This window comes from Lutjanus erythropterus, chromosome 2 (genome assembly GCF_056507025.1).
Source record: "Lutjanus erythropterus isolate fLutEry1 chromosome 2, fLutEry1.hap2, whole genome shotgun sequence".
Lineage (NCBI taxonomy): Eukaryota > Metazoa > Chordata > Actinopteri > Lutjaniformes > Lutjanidae > Lutjanus > Lutjanus erythropterus.
In genome coordinates this window covers 33,633,258-33,653,001 of record NC_139318.1, presented here as the reverse complement: position 1 = coordinate 33,653,001, position 19,744 = coordinate 33,633,258, and positions in this window count along the sequence as shown.

Here is a 19,744-nt window from a genome sequence, read left to right as displayed (position 1 = left end):
ACTTCACAGAAATATTACAGTCACCAAAGCAACACTTCTACAGGTAAGTAGTGGATAGCAGATCAACATCACTGCAGCTGAAATCCCACAATGAGATTAAAACAAACTTTTTTGTTTCAACACTTTTTTAACCATTTTAACAGTTTTTAATGAAGTTTGATCACTCCGCATAAATTCTTCTTGTGAATCTACTTATTTTTTTGTCCTCACCACAGATTCAAATGTTGTGATTGAACATGAATTTACAATATTCACAACAAAACATGACTTTGCAATACTTTTAATTTGTCACATAAACACATTAGTGTCATTATTTGTTCTGTTTTTTGTTAGATATTTCATGTTTTATTTTGTAGTCCTTGTCTATCCTTGTGTTTCTGTTGCTTCATTTCCCGTTTTCGTTTGTTTTCCCACCTCTTTAGCCACACCTGTTGTCAGCGTGCCCCTGATCATCTCCATAGTCAACCCTCTGTATACACTGGCTACTCAACTGTTTTCATGCCTCTTTGTGGAATTGCCTGCTTTGGTTCTTTGTTTGTTCATAGTTTTCTTTTCTTCTTCCCAGTGTTTGCGCTTGTGGTTTTTGACTTGGTTCTTGGATTTTCACCTTTTTCCTCTTTGCTTTGATTGTTGTTTTGAACCGCCTACCCATATATGACCCTTTGGGCATTCAGTAAAAACTCTTATTTTGATCTGAATCTTACCACAGTGAGTCTTTGTTCCTTCAAGAACCGTGATAATTATTGTGTTTGCCTGATTAGTTCAGTTCAACTGAGTAGTTGTGAGGCTATCAAAGTGGGCCAGGACGTCTGAAAATGTTGGCCTTGGTCCTCTTCCAGGTGGACTTTGTTCAGTTACTTCCTGTTATATTTTGTAAGAATCTTCCCTCAAGTGCTTTAGTGCATCTTATTTCCTGTCCTTGTCTTTTTCCCATCTTTTTGGATTACTGATTTGTTTGAGCTGTGCATTTTTCATCATTCATGTGGTGCCTGAATAACGGGGAAAATTAAATCCTTATTGGGAAAATTCATGTGAATGCTCCTCAAGCTGGATAACACCTAGGAAAGATTTTTGTCACACGAGTTAATGTCTCTTATCATATATTTATTAATATGGCAGGGGAAAACTATCTGGCTGATAACTTTTTATTAATTAAAATACTGCATACCAATTTATTGCCCATAAGTAATTTGTAGTATACATTAGTTGTAGGCTGTAACCATTGGGTTGTAACCTTTCCACGAGTTACCTAGATAGAAACATTATTTATTAGTATTAACGTTGATAATAAATCAAGTAGGCCACAAACTGTTTTGGCCTATAACATACTCTGAACCCTACCTGACCCTCAGTAGCATCCATGTTGTTTCCACCTTACAATTTAAACTTACATGAACAGAAGTCGGAACAACGTCGTACCATCTTGGGAAATGGGACCATCCCAGGAGCATGTGAACGCACTATATGTCACTGTGTTTTTCTCCTTTTGTTGCCAGTTCATCTTCGTTCCCAGAATCAAGTGTTCCGGCCTCTGCCTCAGTGTTTCTTTGTGTTTTTGGATTCTGTTTGTTTTCTTGCACTTTGGATTTTGCCTTTTCCCCTGGATTTCATTGCTTTTGGACTATTTAGACCTGTGGCTGCAAACCCTCTGTAAGCCTTTTGTATTTTGTCTTTGTAGTTTGAGTTATGACGGCACCAGCTCTGTCTCCTGACTGCATATGGGCTCCATCCTTTTGTTTTCTGCAACCTGCTCGACACACTGTGACACTTTGTTTGTTATGTGAAAAAAACAAAGCAAAAAACTGAACTGTCAACAGAATGATGACGATAAGTGATTTGTATAAGTAGTATATTAACAGGTACAGTATGGATATCAGTACTTGAGTGCAGGGGGTTTTCCTGAGACATCAAACGGTGTAAAGGAGTTCAAACAGAGATGTGTTGAGCTTGTGTCGTCAATGAAACATGACTACACCCTAACTATCCTCTCAAAATATTATATTATAAGACGCTTATTTTTATCCCGTTTGTAATTGCTCATCATTATTCATAAAATGAGGTCAAGTTGATGTCTCGACTGGTAATGCTTATTATATGCTTATAATGATCACTTAATTCTTCATAAGCTCTTTGTAACACTGGTAAACATGAGCAAACACATGAGGTGCAGTTAAGCGTGACATAGGCTGCTGTCATTCATTCATTGCGTTGCGGTGGGGGAGGTACACTTTCATTCAAACACCACACAGAGAGCCAGCTGGCTGGGCGATTCAAAGGCAGAACCATCCTGGTGTGACGTGACAGTGCTAACCACGCGTCACCGTGCCGCCTGCTTGTTGTCATGTCAGAAGTTAATTTTCCCCTCACGGGTCCATATAGCATTGGTGACGCAGAGTGACAGTCACCAAAACTGTCCAGTCGATGAGCTGTCATTCCACATGACTTCAGGCTTGGAGCACTTTGCTCATTTGTGAAAAAAGTCGACGTGAACACAAATTAAAAGATAACAGTGTGCTTCTTTTTCCTGGGTCCGGACCAAATAAACTGAGGATCGGTTCATTTTTAATTTAGATTTCATTTGTTCAACTTCATCAGGAAATGCAACAGTGAAGGACCAAGCTGGCAGGTATGAGGGGTCGGACAAAAAGAGAGTATTATTTACGCAGACAGGAATTTAAAATCAAGCAACAAATGTATATAATAATAAAAATTTAGTCAAATCAGTCTTTTCTCATCAACTTAATGTAAATATACACATTTTATTTATTCAAGATAATTACCGTTAAAATTTCTAGTACTCATTTTCTAACTTTTTTTTTTTTTACATTTCAGAATTTCTAAACATGAGTTCTTCTAACTTTAAGTCTTGAAAAGTAAATTGAAATCATGATTTTAAGGAATGTACTGTACAGTTTTAAAGACAGTATTGTGCCAATGTTGGAAGAAAGTGGCTCCAACAGGAGCAGCTGCAGTTGTAATGTTGTGTTCACAGCAAAAGCAAAGCCAGTATTCACCTTGCGTTACTGGGGAGTTTGATCATTTTGAGAATATTTTTATTTGTGTTACTCACATAAGTGTGTTTATTCACCCAAAACAAGCAAGGGTAAGCTAATGAGCAACATGTTAACAGCTAGCGAGCACTGGGCAGCAGGCACAAACACAGTCTGAGCTCCCCTCTCACCAGAAGACGGGTCCACGACTCCTCTAGGGGTTGCTGCTGCAGACAGGTTGAGTCTAGATAAAAATGTATTTGTTTTGAATCATTACAAAATTACCTCAATTTATCTTTTCAAATTCAGTCAACTTAAAATTTTAAGAAGACCCAGGGACTAACTTTCAGTTAAAGTTAAAATAAATAGTTTTTTCTCAACAGTGTAGAAACAAAGGGGTAACTAAACTTCACTAAAAATAAAACAAAATTTGACAAAATATCCAAAAATTAACATACTCTATTGAAAGAAACAAAATCTCTAAACTCCCAAGATACCACTATGAATGTCAAAAGGGTGTGTGAGTGCAGGAAGGTTACAGACATTTGAATCAGTTGTGTGGCAGCAGGTGTGGCCATCACATTGACCTATCCTGTCATCAACAGGGGTTTGCATAAGATTTCACTGCTGCCGCATTGTCAGTCAGACTTGTGTATTTTTGCATCAAAACACTCTGACATTAAAATGAACGCACAAAAACACTTGACTTCCTATAATAAAGTATTACCTTACGTTCAAATTGACAGCAGATGGCCAATTTCCTCTCCTGTAGGCAATTTCAATATACTGGATCGCACATCGTATTATATGAGCTCTGGCTGCAGAAGGGATTATTTATATCATGTTGTTGCCAGCTGTTGAACTCACCTTGGTTGACCTTTGCTGTATAGATGACACACCTCATGAACATGCTTAATAAATGAAACATGCCTATATTCTCATCCGTCACACACAGTCAAACTGTATGCGCATACACACATATCACCGAGCCTGCCAACATAATCTAGTCCATCTCCTCTATCTGTAATATATTACACTGGTGTGAGTGATGAGCACAAGGAGAGACTGACTATGACTGGTGCAGAACCAATTTAAATTTTCAGATTGCCAGGAAGGGCTACGTGGAGGGGAGGCAGTTGCAGTGAGGCTACAAGCGAGGTTTATCAATGAACACAGAATTCATTTGAGGATGAACCTCATTTTGCAGACTTGAGCCCCCTCCCTTATCGCCCAGCCTGGAACTGATTGGTTAAACAGGCATGATGACTTTGCGTTTGATGACTTCACAACACTGTTGTTCACGGCAGGCACTGATGGAGGGGGAAGACGAAAGGAAAGGAGGCTCGTTTCATTTTCTCTAAAGACACGAGACACATATGTGACACACACCTGCAGTGAATACTCCTGGATAGATAAGATACTATCAGATGTACTACAGTGAAGGCATCACACTGAGAAACTTCGCCTGTCCGCTTATTGTATCAGCATTCAAGAGGAATGCTGTATGAAAGGAAATGAAATCCTTGTAATTTCTAGCAAATGAAATTTGTCTCTCCACAAACAGCACCTAATGAATTGGTGGGATTTGTTTCAGTGATACTAGTTGTGTTTAGACAAGACTCATTAGCGAAGAAACACTGTGATGCAAAATGTGGCGAGTTGGAGAGACCATTCCTGTCATCTGCATTTGCCTTGGTGTAATTTGTTATTTGACCAAAAATAAAACCATTTAATATAACAGAAACTGTCACAAAGAATTTATAATTTGGTGGCACTTTAGTTTACAGTACACTAAGAAGACATACTAAACTGTACTTTGTAATAAATTAAAAACTAGACATAATATGTTATTTATTACACAATATTAGACACTTATTAGACTTTATTGGAGGGTAATTAGGGACACCTTACCACAGAACTATACTGTAAACTGAACTGTTAGTTTTGTAAACTAAAGTGAAATGACATATCTGCTTCTTGAGACATATCTTTCTCCACTGGTACTGTCCAATTGGCAGAGTAGCCTACTTTTTTAAACAAATCACATTATGTGCTGACAGTATTACAATAAGTCTATGCAGTCACCGCAGACAAAACACTCCTCTACCTGTATAATCTATAATTTTGGCCTTTACTTTGTAGATCAGGTTCACATCTTGTTTTTAAATGGGGAAATAGCAGATATGTGATTTTACTTGACAGTCCAGTTCTGATGTGATGTGTCCCTAATTACTGTCTAACAAAGTATAATGAGGGTCTAATGGGTCTAATACTGTCTAATAAAGAAGACATTATTCCTAGTTTTTGTCTAATTTGATATAAAGTATGGCTTGTTGTGGCTTCAGTGTACTGTAAAAGAAAGTACCGACCCATGATTTACTAGTTCTCTCGAGAACTAAGTTTGAGTGTACCCATGCTGTGTGTAGTTAATTAAGGTTGCACACATATACAGTGTGCACTCCCCGTATCTTTGTGCACATATGTGTTTGTGTCTGTGTGAGACATGAGCCCTTGCATGTTTCCGTACATGTCACATAGAATTGAGTTTGTGTGAACATCCCGGCTGCACATACTTCAAAGGGCCTCGGCGGCGAGCCTCAGCAGGGAAGTGACTCTCCCAAAGAGACCATGGGAAGAAATCAAACAGGCTGCCATTTTTTTTTTGTGGCCAGCCAGCTTGATAGAGGTTGTGCTTCCCATCTTCTCTCTCTCTTTCCCTCTCACCCCTTGCAGCATCATTCCTCAATCAGTCCCAAACTGCAGATTATCTATGAAACTTGCCCCGCAGCTGAAGCAAGTTGTATGTAATGAAATTTCGAGCCGTGAGGAATAAGCATGGTCTCAGCTGAAATCAGTTGTTTTATCTGTTATTGTTATTCTGAAGCCTCAATAGTCTGACAAACATGAAATTGGACCAAGATCCCATTGGTCTGACAGCCTGTTATCCCAAAAACAAACAACCATTGCTCCGAACTACATAACAGACATAACTACCATACTTATTTTGACCAAAACCAGCCCAACCAAGTAGTTTTGTTGCCTAAACATAATGAAATTTCAAACTTTTGTAGGCTGGATGCTGGGCTGTTGGACAAATGGGCTTTTGGTCTAGTGAGACGTTTTTCGGACTATTTCGGTTTTGGAATAGTAAGCAGTCCCTATTTCAGGATGTTTAACATTAATGTCCATGTGAATGTTTGGCACTGCAGGTAAAAATCTTGTCATTTCAATGACTTTAGACTTGAATTGACAAAATCAAAAAAGACTGGCAACTTGAACTGGAATTTAACACCAGTGATTTGTGACTTCAATTGGACTTGAGCTTTTTGACTTAAAAATACTTAATTCCTTCCCCCAAGCCCAAAGATTCGAAAGGCTGTTATTTGAAAAGTGTGCCACGAAACAATTAATTTCCCTCCATTTCCTGAATCAACTAACAGGGTCCAAAATTAACACCCACTAAGCACCAAATGAGGTGCATTCAAGTGCAATTTGGACACTTAAGACTATTCATTCTCAGCAAGTCAACACTTAATCCCCCAGATCCACTTTGTTTGAGCCAATCTGACAGAATCCAATCAAGTTGCAGGAGAGAACCAAGAAAAACTATCATTACATTACTGAGCTCCAGTTAGAAAAAAAAAGACGATACCAAAGATCATTGAATTTATTTATCAAATGAACTGCGGTATGCAAAACTTGTCGGTTGAATCTTCACCTTGAAACTTTGAAACAGCGCATCATTACTCATTTAGGACTCAAAACCCATAGTTTAGATCTTGGGGCTTGACTTTGGACTGAATTGCAAAGATTTGAAACTTACTTGTAATTTCCAAAACAGTGACTTGGCCCCACTTCTGAATCACAGCCATACAGCCTTGATGAAATATTTAAGTATTAAACTTTACATTGTTGCATATATAGTCATGAACTTTTAAGTTTACAGACAAATAAAAAATAGATTTATGCCTCGGGGTATGTGTAAATACATTGGCTGCATCTGCTGGAATGTGTCTACTAAGAATGTCATGGTGGCATGATGGAGGATAATAGCACCAGTGCGTCGGGACAAAGCTCCAGGAATACTTTAGCTTCTTTTCTTGAACGGGGATGTTTTGTTTGCCAGAGGCAAGTCTGATAAACATATACGGCATCGTGGGGAAGAGAGGTCAGGGGCCAACTTTGAAGAACATCTCATTTCCATTTCCTTTACATATTCAACTTTTACCTGACACTCTGATAGAGTGACTTCTGTTGAGTGAGCCGATGAGAATTAAGTGTCCTACTCAAGGACATTTTGTCAGGATACGTTATTAATTGACAGCAGTTGTTGTTGGGGTCGAACTGGCGAAAGGATCGTCTCTTTAACCATCAAGCCAAAGGCGGGTCTGATAGAAATGCGGTGTTCTGGAGAGGACAGGTCAGTGGCCGTCAACGAAGTACACTTCCTGTCAGCCCTGGAGGGGTGCAGCTCTCCAACTAATGCCAAATAAAGTAAAGTGAAGTAATAACCCTCTGCACACTTGTCACAATGACTGCTGCTTTAATGCTATCAGGAATAGAAGTTATAGTCCATCAATATGATATCTGGTTGCAATATTTTCCTCACTGATGTTTGCGAGAATGTACTGGACTGAATATCGTACAGTATTTTATGTTTGGCAGCAGTCACAATTTCTATTTTGTCAATGTGTGAAATCAAAGCATGACCAAACCAATTACTGTGTTGCTGGATTTCATTTGATGTGGAAATCTAATTGAATGCTCTCATCAAAACGGTGGGCCAATCTGATTGGCAAACTATTAACACAACCCCGTGCCCTCAATATTTCTCGACATGTGATTGTTGGATTCTCATGCAAGTCATTGAAATGCACGGGCATGGCTCTCCAGCAGGTATTTCATTTGCAGGGGTAAATCATTTCTTTCCTTTAATGTGTGTGGAACAGACTGAGTGGTGCCTTTGATCATTGCCACTGTGAACACGGCAAAATAGCTTGAGCTGAATGAGCTGAAATGAATTTCTGAAATCACCAACTTCTACCCATAAAAACATGCAGCACTTTATCCTGCTTTATTGACAATGGCTATCGTTTTTACTAATGACTAAAAAAATCCCTCTATCCATTGTACAATCTTAAAAACTGCAAACTCCTGTCAGACTTTGGAACATCTTGGTAGTTTGGGATTTATATTTTCTAATAAGAATTTTGGGTAAATGTTCTTTGTGTTTAAAAGAAGAAAGAATTTTTATTTTGTCTCCACACTGGTGAAAGCCGTTGCCTGAGGCATTCAGGTTGTCCGTTTATCCATCCATCCCATTCATGCCAATATCTCAAGAACATCTTGATAGAATTTCTTCAATCTTGGCACAAATGTCCGCTTAGACTCAGTAATGAAATGATTACATTTTGGTGGTTAAAGGCTAAAGGTCAAGGTCACTGTGACCTCATGACCTTGCCATTCTTGTGACTGTGATATCTCAAAAATGCATCGACAGAATTTCTTCAAATCTGGTACAAAAGTCCACTTGGACTCAAAGGTGGACTGATTAGATTTTGGAGGCCAAAAGTACAGGTCACTATGACCTCACATGTGTCCCGTTCTCATGAATATCTCAGAAACACCTGGATGGAATTTGTTCAAATTTGGTACAAGCGACCACTTGGTCTCACGAACTAACTCATCAGAATTTAGAGGTCAAAGGTCAACATCACAGCATCCTCACAAAATCGTACAGGTATGCATGTCAATAAAGTGATATCTTGCCAAAAATATACTTAATACACTTCATACCTATAAAATTCAACTAAAATCTTCACCACACATATTCTAAACAGTCTAAACAAAGTTTATAAACTGCTCCTCTCTGCTCAGCAGTGCAGCTCTGTGTCTGTCCATCTGTGACACAGTGTGTCTGTGTTGATTGGCTATTTCTCATAACTTCCAACCAATCAGATAGTGCTGTGGACGGGACATTTAGCCAGACTACAGAGTGTAGATAATAAGTATAGTATTCCAAGTATAGAGTATAGTAGTATTATAATTATTACAGTGTATTTTTTTATCATATATAATAATAATAATAAGAAGAATTATTATTATTATTATTATTATTATTATTATTATTGTCTTAATATTATTATTAACATTACTATGGTGATACAGTCTGGTGATATGGTCTTTTTTTTAGGATAGGATAGGATCCGAACCGTGAATTTTATGATCCATTGTACCTCTAATATATACACATGCTTCTGGACATTCTTATAGACATCTAAGATTATTTTTACATAACATTAATCTATATATCACCTCATGAAAGAATACCTTCTTCATATCTTCTCCCCTTTTCTGTGGTTTCCTCTGACAAAAGCAGTCAAATTATGAGGCAGGGAGAAACTATCTCTGTCAAGCAGATACAATTAGTATTGATAAGATATGGGCTAGCTACCTGCAACAAAGGAGCTGCCATTACACATAATGCTCTCTGCCTGTCTTTGGCCCGGCAGAGACAAGCAGGAGGGAGTGGAACAGTGTGACCTGGTGAATAACAGATAAAAGCCTGGGCAATCATGGCAGGCCCACAACATTAAAACCTTTTATAGATTTCTGCATGCTGCCATTTTCTGATGAGAGGGACATTTTCAATGGCTTGTGATTGCTGCTGTCAGAGGATCATGGTTCACTAGATTGAGGGTTTGGGGGCCAGATGGAGGGAAAAGAAAAAAAAAAAAAAACTCAGTTTTGATCATCACCTCAATTCTACTTGATATTCATTGTCTCTCCTTCTGTCTGTTGTACTTCTGTCTGTGTGTGCAACTTGTGTATGATAAAAGGGGAGAGGCACACAAATCTGTTAACACTCAAAGTATGGGTCAAAACAACAGATAATTGCAGTCGGAGCGGAATTTTGATTTTCTGTATCAAACATCAACCCTGAGGCCATCCAATACACATTATTTAATGTTAGCAGCCTATCCAGATAAGAGTAAGGCTTACAGTATGCACATTTCACCACAGGCGTTATTGGCATTGTAGACATTATGACAGACTTGTTCAGAATGAACTTTACTGAGTTTATCAAATTTATATTTCATTCAAATATTGAGTGGTTTTGTCCATGTGCCATCAGACAACGTGAGACAGACTTGGTTGAAATTGTATTTTGTAAAATTCAACTGAAGCTCAAAATACCTGCAATTTGAGGTGTCATCTTTTTCAATAAAACTAGTTAACTTGAGCAATAATGATCACGATGCAGTGACTTTGAAAGGGAAAAAAAGACACAAAAGATTAAAAAATGTTGGAGCTTTTTAATTTTTTGTGTCTGTGGAAATCTGCAATGAATTTTCATTCATTCTTGCAATATATAACGCAGACCAGCAGGCACAAACCAAGCACAAGGTCCTTCTTGGGCGTGTGGTGCATTGCAGGACCGGACTCTGAGGCTAAAGATTGACCCGATACGACACTGTGACAGGAGGAAGGAGAGGTGGAAGCTGGTGCAGGATGAGGTGATCGCTTCAGTGGAGGAAGAGCGACCAAGCAGAACAGTGGCCATGCGTCAACAGAACCTGGCAGGACATCTGGAAATGGAACCCCCAGAGGATTAAGTTCTTGATTCAGCGGGTCAACAATGTCCTCCCTCGCTCATCCAGCCTGTTCACACAGGCCAAAGTTGAAAAACCTGCAAGACCACTGTGTTCCAAGAAAGGGACTCTTGAACACACCTGAGCAGCTGCTCTAAGGCACCGGGAGAGGGGGTTTTATTGCTGGACACAGGACCAGGAACCTCATTTATAAAAATGTCTCAAATTTATACTTGATCATTAAGATCATTTCTGACAGTGCTTACATTTAATTCATAAAAGGCATAAAAATAAAAATTATGCCTCTCAATGATAATGTCCACATCAAATTAGGGTTTTAAAATAACTTATATGTGGTTTTCGGTAGAAGTCATACATAAGATCAAATCTGATCATAAGTCAATCAGGAAGGGGATCAGTGACAGCCTACGACCACACCACAAGATGATCGTGTTTGTCAAGGATGGAGAGTGGTCACCAACAACCTCTCTGTTGGTTTGCTTTCTACGCCACAGGACAGGGTGAGGACAGCTAGCTAGCTAGCAGGTGAAAATAATCATCCAGTCCCTGTTGAGATCAGCCATAGTCTTGGTCTTACAGTTCTTACAGGGGTGGATTGAGAAAAACAGGAGAGAAAGAGGGCAAAGTACCAGGAGCTGGTGGAAGTGCATTAGGGACTCAAGTAGGAGAAGAGCCATCAACAAAGGGAGGGCTTCGCCTCTCCCTTTCCTTGTGTTTCCTGTTGTTTTCCCTCCTTAGTGAGTCATGTTTGTCTCAGTCTGTCTCTGTGTTGCTGGGTGAGGACTCTTGGTTCTCTCCTCCTGCCAGTCCAACTGATCCTCTTCAGCTGCTGATCCTGCTCACCGGCACCTCATCCACATATCAAGCCACTGCTGTATAAAACCCCAGCTCAGACGTCCACACTCTGCCAGATCGTTCAGTCTCGAATGTGGTACAGGCATCTAGGCTTTTTCTCTCAGAGGATTTAGATTGTTTGTGTTTTTAGTGTTTTCCTGGATGTCAGTTGATTCCTTTTCTTTGTGCTTCAGATACTCCACGCCAGCTCCACCAGAACACTAGTCTCAATTAGCCTGGTCTCCGTCTTCTGCCACCTGTTCAGATTGTTCAACTATCAGCTCCTCTGCCTGCCCTGCTCTGCCATACCTTGCCCTCCTCAGCCAGAATCCAGTCCACTTCAGCCAAGCCTTCAGCCTGCCCTCAACCAACCACAATAAACGGTCTTAACCATAACCTTAGTAGAATGCCATTTTCACAGAGGCCAAGGCCTGATCAGCCTCGGTTGGGTTGTCTTAGGGTGTCTGTTGCAAGACATGAAATAACCAATTGCTCCAGGATACATACTGATGATGTGTCCTACTATGTGCATCAGAAGTTGTATGTAAAAACTGAATGGTGAAGCATATATTTTATAATGCAGTGTGACTGGACATGCATAATAGTTTGGGGATTAGCTTCCATGCACAACTATACAGTCTACTGCAATCCAATGCAACAGAGAGGCTCAAAATTATTCCACTGTTTTTTTTTAGTTTTTGTTGAGCGTATCAAAGAGCTGTTGATTTCTCTCTACTGTGAGTTTTGAGGCTGATATTTGTGGCGTTGTTGCACTCACTTCATATTGAAAGATGTCTTTTTTTCCCCCAGCTACATCCAAAAGCTAAAGATCAGTACAATGTACAGTGTGATGAATTAGTTCTTTGGAGAAATATTTTTTCATACAGCGTGACAGAAAATGCTAACATCACCTACACCAGGGTTGCCATGTACACTCCAGTGGGTCTGACATTCCCTTTAAAGGGTTGGTTTGCAAGATCAAAGGTCCTGCTCTGCACTTGGCATTCACAGTCACACTGTGTGAGCAGCACGGACAGCTAAGACACGACACTGGCAACGTGAAGCAGATTCTATCTTTAGTCCCATCTCCATCTATTATCCAAGAAAAAAAAGCTCTTTCCTGTGTACAGAGTGCATGTTATCTGCATACTACCACTTGGCATTTCTGCAGACAAAAGATGGATCTTGATTAAGACGGATGTGAATCTTTGTGAGGAAAACCGACTGAGCGTGGAGCTCTGACAGTCCTGACAACAAGCAGAATATGAAATTAAGCTCCGTCTTTAATCAAATACATGCCAACTTTCATTTTGAAAAGCAATATCCATTTTGGAAAAAATTGTACCTGAACTTCATTTAAAATTTCAAAAGAGGAAATAATTGCATAATCAAAACTGTAATTACTTTAAAATTAAAACTCTTAAAATAAAGCATTATTTCAGTCATAATTTGCAATGCTCTTTATTTTCTTGTCCAGAATTAATTTGTCACAGTCAGGATGACAAATTGTTCAAAATGGGTTTATTTTTGATGTACTAGATGTCTCATTTGGAATCTTCCCATAGTTGTGCCATTTCTTTCAAGGAATTTATCAGATGTCACAAATCAAATTGCTTGCATGTCTCTACATAATACAGTTCTGTGTTGTGTTTGGTTATGCCAATTCAGTATTTAGTGTTTTACTGTCAAAAAGGAGGAGCTGTCAAGACAAAAAGAGAAAAAATATTCAAATATATGCCAGTTCTCCAAAACTCTTCCACAATTCTTTAATTCTCTGAATAACATTCAAGTGTAAATCCACCCTCAGATCTGAGCCTGACTACAGGACAACCACTGTAGAGGCCTTAGCTAAACAACCAAGAACAGCTACTGTCAGTCTATAAGCAGAGAAACACAAGAAACAGACAACTTCACTAGGAGCTTATTTGTAGCCCTTTTTGAAAAAGTATCTGTCTTGTACCTGTATTGTAGCAGAGCTAATACTAGCAGCTCACAGAGGCTGCTCTCTCTGGTGTGTGTGTCTGTGTGTGTGTGTGTCTGTGGGGTTGTGTCAGTATGGAGCCGTAACCAAGCACCTAGCCACACCTTCGTTTTTGCTTTCATTTTTAGGCCATGGCCACACGGACCCAGGCTCAAGTTCATTTGCTATCTTGCAGACACGGCAAAAAATGGCAACTGTGTGTAAGATAGCAAATCCACCTGAGCCACCAACACAACAGCTTTGTTCTTGGTGTAAGATAGGGCCTGATATCTCAACAACACATTGACTGAATTTCTTCAAATTTGACACGTTTCCACTTGAACTCAAGGATGAACAGATTAGATTTTAGAGGACAAAGGTCAAAGTCAATGTGACCTGTTTTGGGCCATAACTCATATAGTGATGACTTCAGTTGTTCCAAACAAAACACGTATTATCTTTTATTGAATTCCTTTGAAGTTTTCACTACATGTATTATATGACACTGGTTGGTGGAGGGATACAAAAATGAGGTGATAATTCTAGTTTAAATGTAAATCTCATGACATAGAGCCAAAACGGTGAACTCTATCTAAGCATTGACCTTGCAAGTTTCAGAAAACATGTGCACAGTACCTCTTTCAGTGTTTCATTACAGGCACAGAAAACAGTCACTTCCACATTGTGCAGCTAACCACTTCCACACCCATTATCCAGTTAAGCCTTGGGCCCACTGGTTATACTGGAACTGGAGACTTTAAAAGCTGAAGATGGTATGCATGAGAAAAGCCACCATATAGTATACTCTTTCTCCCTCTCTACCAGCAGTAAGTTTCTTCCTACCATCTTTCATCCTCTCTCTGCAGCGCCCAGCCATTTTTGCTCAGCATTATGCCAAAACCGCTGAGCCCAAGCCTGTAATTCCATATGATTTCCCAGTATGCATAATCCTCTTCTTCCCAGGCGACATTCCGGAGCACTGACCCAAGATTGCTATAAGGAAAAGAGGCTGTAATCCAACACAGGTTCATGAAATCCTTTGATCTGACACTTCATAATCACAAGGGGGTCTCGTTATCTTCGCAACAAGGTGCCATTACAGCAGCCAATCCCCTGGTTCATGCTTTCCTCTCTGGCGCAAAGTGGGCCCTTATCGGAGCCCATGGGGGCTGGAGAAGCTGAGGGTGCTCACCCCCCGATCCACTGGAAGGGTGCAAAGGTCAGAGGATCCCACTGGCCAAGTCTGTCTTATCACATTCTGCCTAGAGAGGGAAAACTACACCAGAGAGCACCAAGATTCAGGCTGGCACAGCGGAGAATCGGTCTGTGATAATCCTTACCATATAAGCGCTTGTCCCATTTGTTTTTTGTTTTTTTAATTTTAATATTCCAATCTTGGAGAGTAGTTCTTCTGAAATTCAGTAAACATATGCTTTATAGTTCTCTTTCTTTTTTGTTGTATTTCATTTGTTTGATTTTTTTAAACTTTAGTGCCAATGCTAAGAAAAATTCTTTTTTAAATTCTTGCAAGAATCCAAAGCATAGGGATGTTTTGAGATGCTTTATATCCGGTCAAATACTGAGCCAACATTCGCCTTAAGTCATATACTGTGTCAAGACACATCTAATGTTGCGTACACATTAAATAAAATATCAGAATACGCCCGCGTGTCATATACTGAAATATGTGGACTCATCTCTCTGTGTCATTGAAACGTGTGTGGCATTCAAAATATGTCATCAGTCATATCAGAAATATATCTTATAGCTCCATTTTCTGGCAGTGTCAAAGTGGTCCCAGTCCAGAGATAAGATTTGCTTGACATCCTCCAGTGGTGTGATGGAAGAGTATCATGGATTTCATCCTATATGGGTCATTGTTTGAAATAAATGAGCAAAAATATCTCCAGATTCTGGGGTATTTTGTGCAGGCTGGACAATAAATATTGCATATGTAAATGTAAAGATAAGATTAAAGTGTACAACAGTTTGAAGGGACTGTATATTAGCCAGTGGTGGAAGGAGTACTAAGATGTTTTGCTTGAGTAAAAGTAGAAATACTAAAATCTAAAAATACTTTGACTCTGGGTTTAAATATGTGTGGCTATTTACACCCAGGTTTATAGTCTAACATGGCAGAGACAAGAAGCCAATGTGACTATTCACACAAAAAAGTACACTACCTCAGTAAATGTACTTCCAACACTAATATTAGCTAATTATGTTACCTATTTTCACAGCTGGGTAATTTATACAAGTTCATTTTAAAGATTATATGAACATAAAGGCAAACAGAGGCTCTGGGTGGATTTAGAATGGCTTTCATTTGCATAAACTCAAAAACAATCCCTGCATTATGTCACATGCTCTGCTTCACAGTCAGATGAATGCTGTTAGTTTTTGTTTCTTTTGTAGCTTTTTGCTCGAATAAAAGTTCACAACCTCGGACGAGAGTAAATACAACAGTGCAACAGTCATGAAAGCCCTTTCATAATCCTCCCTGCTCACACTGGGGACTCTATTGGAGCAATGTCTTGCAACATCTGGCTACAGCTTAACCCTCCCCTTCAGCACCCATGAGCCCAGGGGCACACCACGGACACACACATACACACAAATACACACATACACATGCCTCTGGGGTGTGAGGCACGCTGACTACAAAGTGATTTTACACTGTGACCGCGTGCCGTGCCATATAGTGTGTGCGCCTGTAAGTCTGCTGATGGTACTCAGCCTGTGTTGTGATGCCAGTTGTCACACACCAGGCCGTCAAAGGCAGTGCTGTGCGCCGCCTGATAGTCCAGCAGCCACACATCCCCAACCTTCCTCCTGTTCACTCCAGTCCAGGAAGCAGAACATAGCCGCTGCTGCACCAGTGCCCACTGGCAGCCACTCCTGAGAGATCACATAGCCAGGAGTTCAAGGGTGAAAAAAATGACTACTGGCAACAAACCAGTGGAAATGGTTTGAACAGGTAGCCACTGTATTTATTTTAGATTTCCTTTTCACTTTCGCTAGGCGGCTGTTGCAGGTTGTCATGTCATATAGACTGAGACAGAGCTTTATATTTTATATTTTTGTCTGCTTGTTTGTTGTTTCAAAGTTTCATGCTTTACTTTTTCATCCGGGTTGTGGCATCACCATCAAATAAGCTTCTCTGCACCTGAATGTTTTCAGTGACAGCTGTGTGGGAGAAGTTTTTACACTGAAAATGTAAAAGGTCTCCCGCTCATAAAAATGCCTTAGGGAGAGAAAGAGAGAGAGAGCGAGAGAAAAAAAAAACTCTGCGTCCCTTCTGTTCATTGACCTTCCATTCATTCTCAGTCACAGCGAAAATTGTGGACAATAACTAAAAGAGAAGGGTTACTTTTGAACAAAATGTACCAGAATACACATTCATATTCCAGCCAGGCTCTTGTTGCTTTTTGTGTAATGTTTTAAATAGCCATAATTCCAGTCCACAGTCAGGAGCAGCAGGCGAGGGTGAAGAATGATATAATTGGTTGTTTTATGCAGCTCGCCCTCTGCTCCTTCTCACTGCTGGCACATCTATTTCATCCAGTGGTGCTTTTAAATAATCAATACACCCCATGGTCTGATGCATTTAATGCACATTGAAGAGTAAATGACACATGGTGCAATTGTTTTGAGAGTTTGAACATACTGGGGGAACAGAGAAGAGGATACATTAGCTTGCCTTGAGATGGCCGAGGAAATAGTGGGTCAGACTGAAAGCAAATTAGATCAGATTTAGTTCAGAGCTAATGCGCACTACTCTAAAAAGTAATTCAGGGGACTTTTTTACCACTTAATTAAATCCATGCTTGCAAGATAAAAAAAAAAAAGAATTTATTGGTCAAGATAAACATTGTTGCCAACATTATTCTGATGACTTGCTGACATAATAATGTTGGTAATTACATCAACTTAATATTGTGTGTAATTTAAACCAACATTTCTGTGTTATTTTTTTAAAACAAAATTCAAGTTACAGTAGCTTAATAAAATTTGCTTGGCCAATTGTTTTATCTATAATTTGTGGGGCCATTTCAGTTTACATTGTGTTTTTTTTAGATTTAAATATCATGTGTTCAAATACACAACTGCAGTTTAAAACAAAATAGTTTATTCACCGACAATTCTGTGGTCTGATGCAATGTTTCTTAAACTTTTTAAACCATGTACTACATCAGAAATATTAGGCTCTCCAATTACCACCATTATGACAGATGTTAAAGCACAGTAGCTTAGTTCTACCCTATTTAGCTACAGACAGTTCACACCGGAGGCAGGTTTATTCCTAATAAGAAGATTATCTGTTAACTGTTGTCAACCACAGCCACAGTGCCTTCACAATGCCAGTGACATACTGCCATCACAGTATAGCTTCTAACTAATCATAGATGACCTATGAGCACAATACATCCATGAACTATGTAGCAGGCTGATACTAAAACAAACAAACAATAAAAAAATTTAGAGTCACCGAGTGTGAGGAAGCCAGAGTACCTGCAGGAGAACATGCAGACTCTGCAGTCTGCAGACTTTCTTGCTGTGACGCAGCAGTGCTAACTACTGCACCGCTGTGCTGCCCCTATTTTGATTATATGTTTTTAAATAAGTTCAGTTATTAATTCTTAATTCTATGTAATTCACTGGTTAAACATAATTTAATTAAAAGTTAAAAGTAAGATTGATGCAAACTGTTTTTAGAGTATAATAAGCTAAACCAAAAAAAAAAAAAATATATATATATATTGAGGCTAAAAGCATAAATAATAGAATCATAATCATTGAGTGAAGCATGGCAGACTGACTGCACTTGAGATATTTATGTTATTTCCATAGTCATTGGGATTCAGAATGCACATTGAAGCTATAACCAGGTGGGCCCTCGCCTGAGGCTGCTGCTTACATATCTTGTGAAGTAATCATCGGGTCTCAGCAGGATATTTTCCTCCCCTTGACCCCTCACACATCACACACACAATGCTAGCAGCTGATTTGTGTTCAGTGCGAGAGAAATGGTACAACTGCTTAAGAAAGCCCTCCAGAGTTTTTGCAGTTTTTTGACATATTGGGATCTGGAATTTAAATTGCACCAATGGGTGAAAAAAAAGGAGACTGTGAAACTCTGACTGTCTGTGAATGTGAGATGATAAGGAATGCATTTTTGTCACTTTCAAATCGGCTTTATCTGCACCAAAGGCCACAAATACTTAATCTCAAACTACTTTTGTAAATTGAACCAGGTCTTGTGAATAAAAAAAAAGAAAGGGTACTTTTTCTGTCAATTTCTTTTCTTTTTGGTGAGAATACTCTGAATGCTCAAGACCTCAACTGAAGAAATAGCTCTAATTGTTTGAAGTAGGGTTGTGTGAGGTATTTACAGATCAGTCAGATGGAGGTCAGCACGGCCCCAGCCTGGAGAAGCAGAGAAGGTCCCGCTATACAAGCCAAACATTGCACTCTACAAACCAACCAAACTCCACAGATGAAATCAGTCATTTTGCCTTGCAGAACACAGGTGTGGCTGGGCTACCGCTGCCTCAGTCTGTTAGTTTGTTTGTGGTATTGTGTGATTTCAGTGAACCTGAACTAACCGTTTAAAACACTAAAGTCACAGGAGAACACAAACAAACTCACAAATCGAGGCAGCGGGAGATGAGCAATTCCTGTGCTCTGCAAGGTAAAATTCCTGGTTTTGCCTATGGAGTTTGGTTAAAATGGTGAAAATATTCTTAATATAGTGTATACTTAAACTAATACTGATTTTTTTTTTAGGTAGACCTTTTTTTAAGTGGCTAAGATGCCTTTTGTTGCTGTTCTAAATTCTAAAGTCTAATACTAAATTCTTTTGAGTGGGCCTTTATTTTAAGTGCCTGAAATATATTTTTGCTGTTGACCTTATCTTTGTTTTAAAGAGAGAGAGAGAGATCATTAAAGGGTGTGTTTATAATTTCCTTTAAAACCCAGAGCCTGCAGAGTTTTTTTCCCTAGGGGCAATTGTTTCAATACTTCATACTGACTGTTGGGGGGGGGGGGATAACGTGCCCTACATTGAGTAATGTCGAACCAAAGCTACGAGCAAACACTTCTGCACCCAGTCATTTTTCATAGTGTGGCTTAAAAAGGTTTCATCTGCTCCTGGACAGCCTGATGTCGGCTGGAGTTTAATCGTCCCAAAGCGGGCACAGCAGGACAGAACCAACAGAAACAAATGTCTCAGTTTAGTATGATCACTGGCAGATCTGGAGCGTTTTCTATTTGTATGAGCCTTACGGAGCCTCGTGTGCCTCTTCTCCCTCTCTCTAACACAAGCTTTCTCTGCTTGGCACTGCATT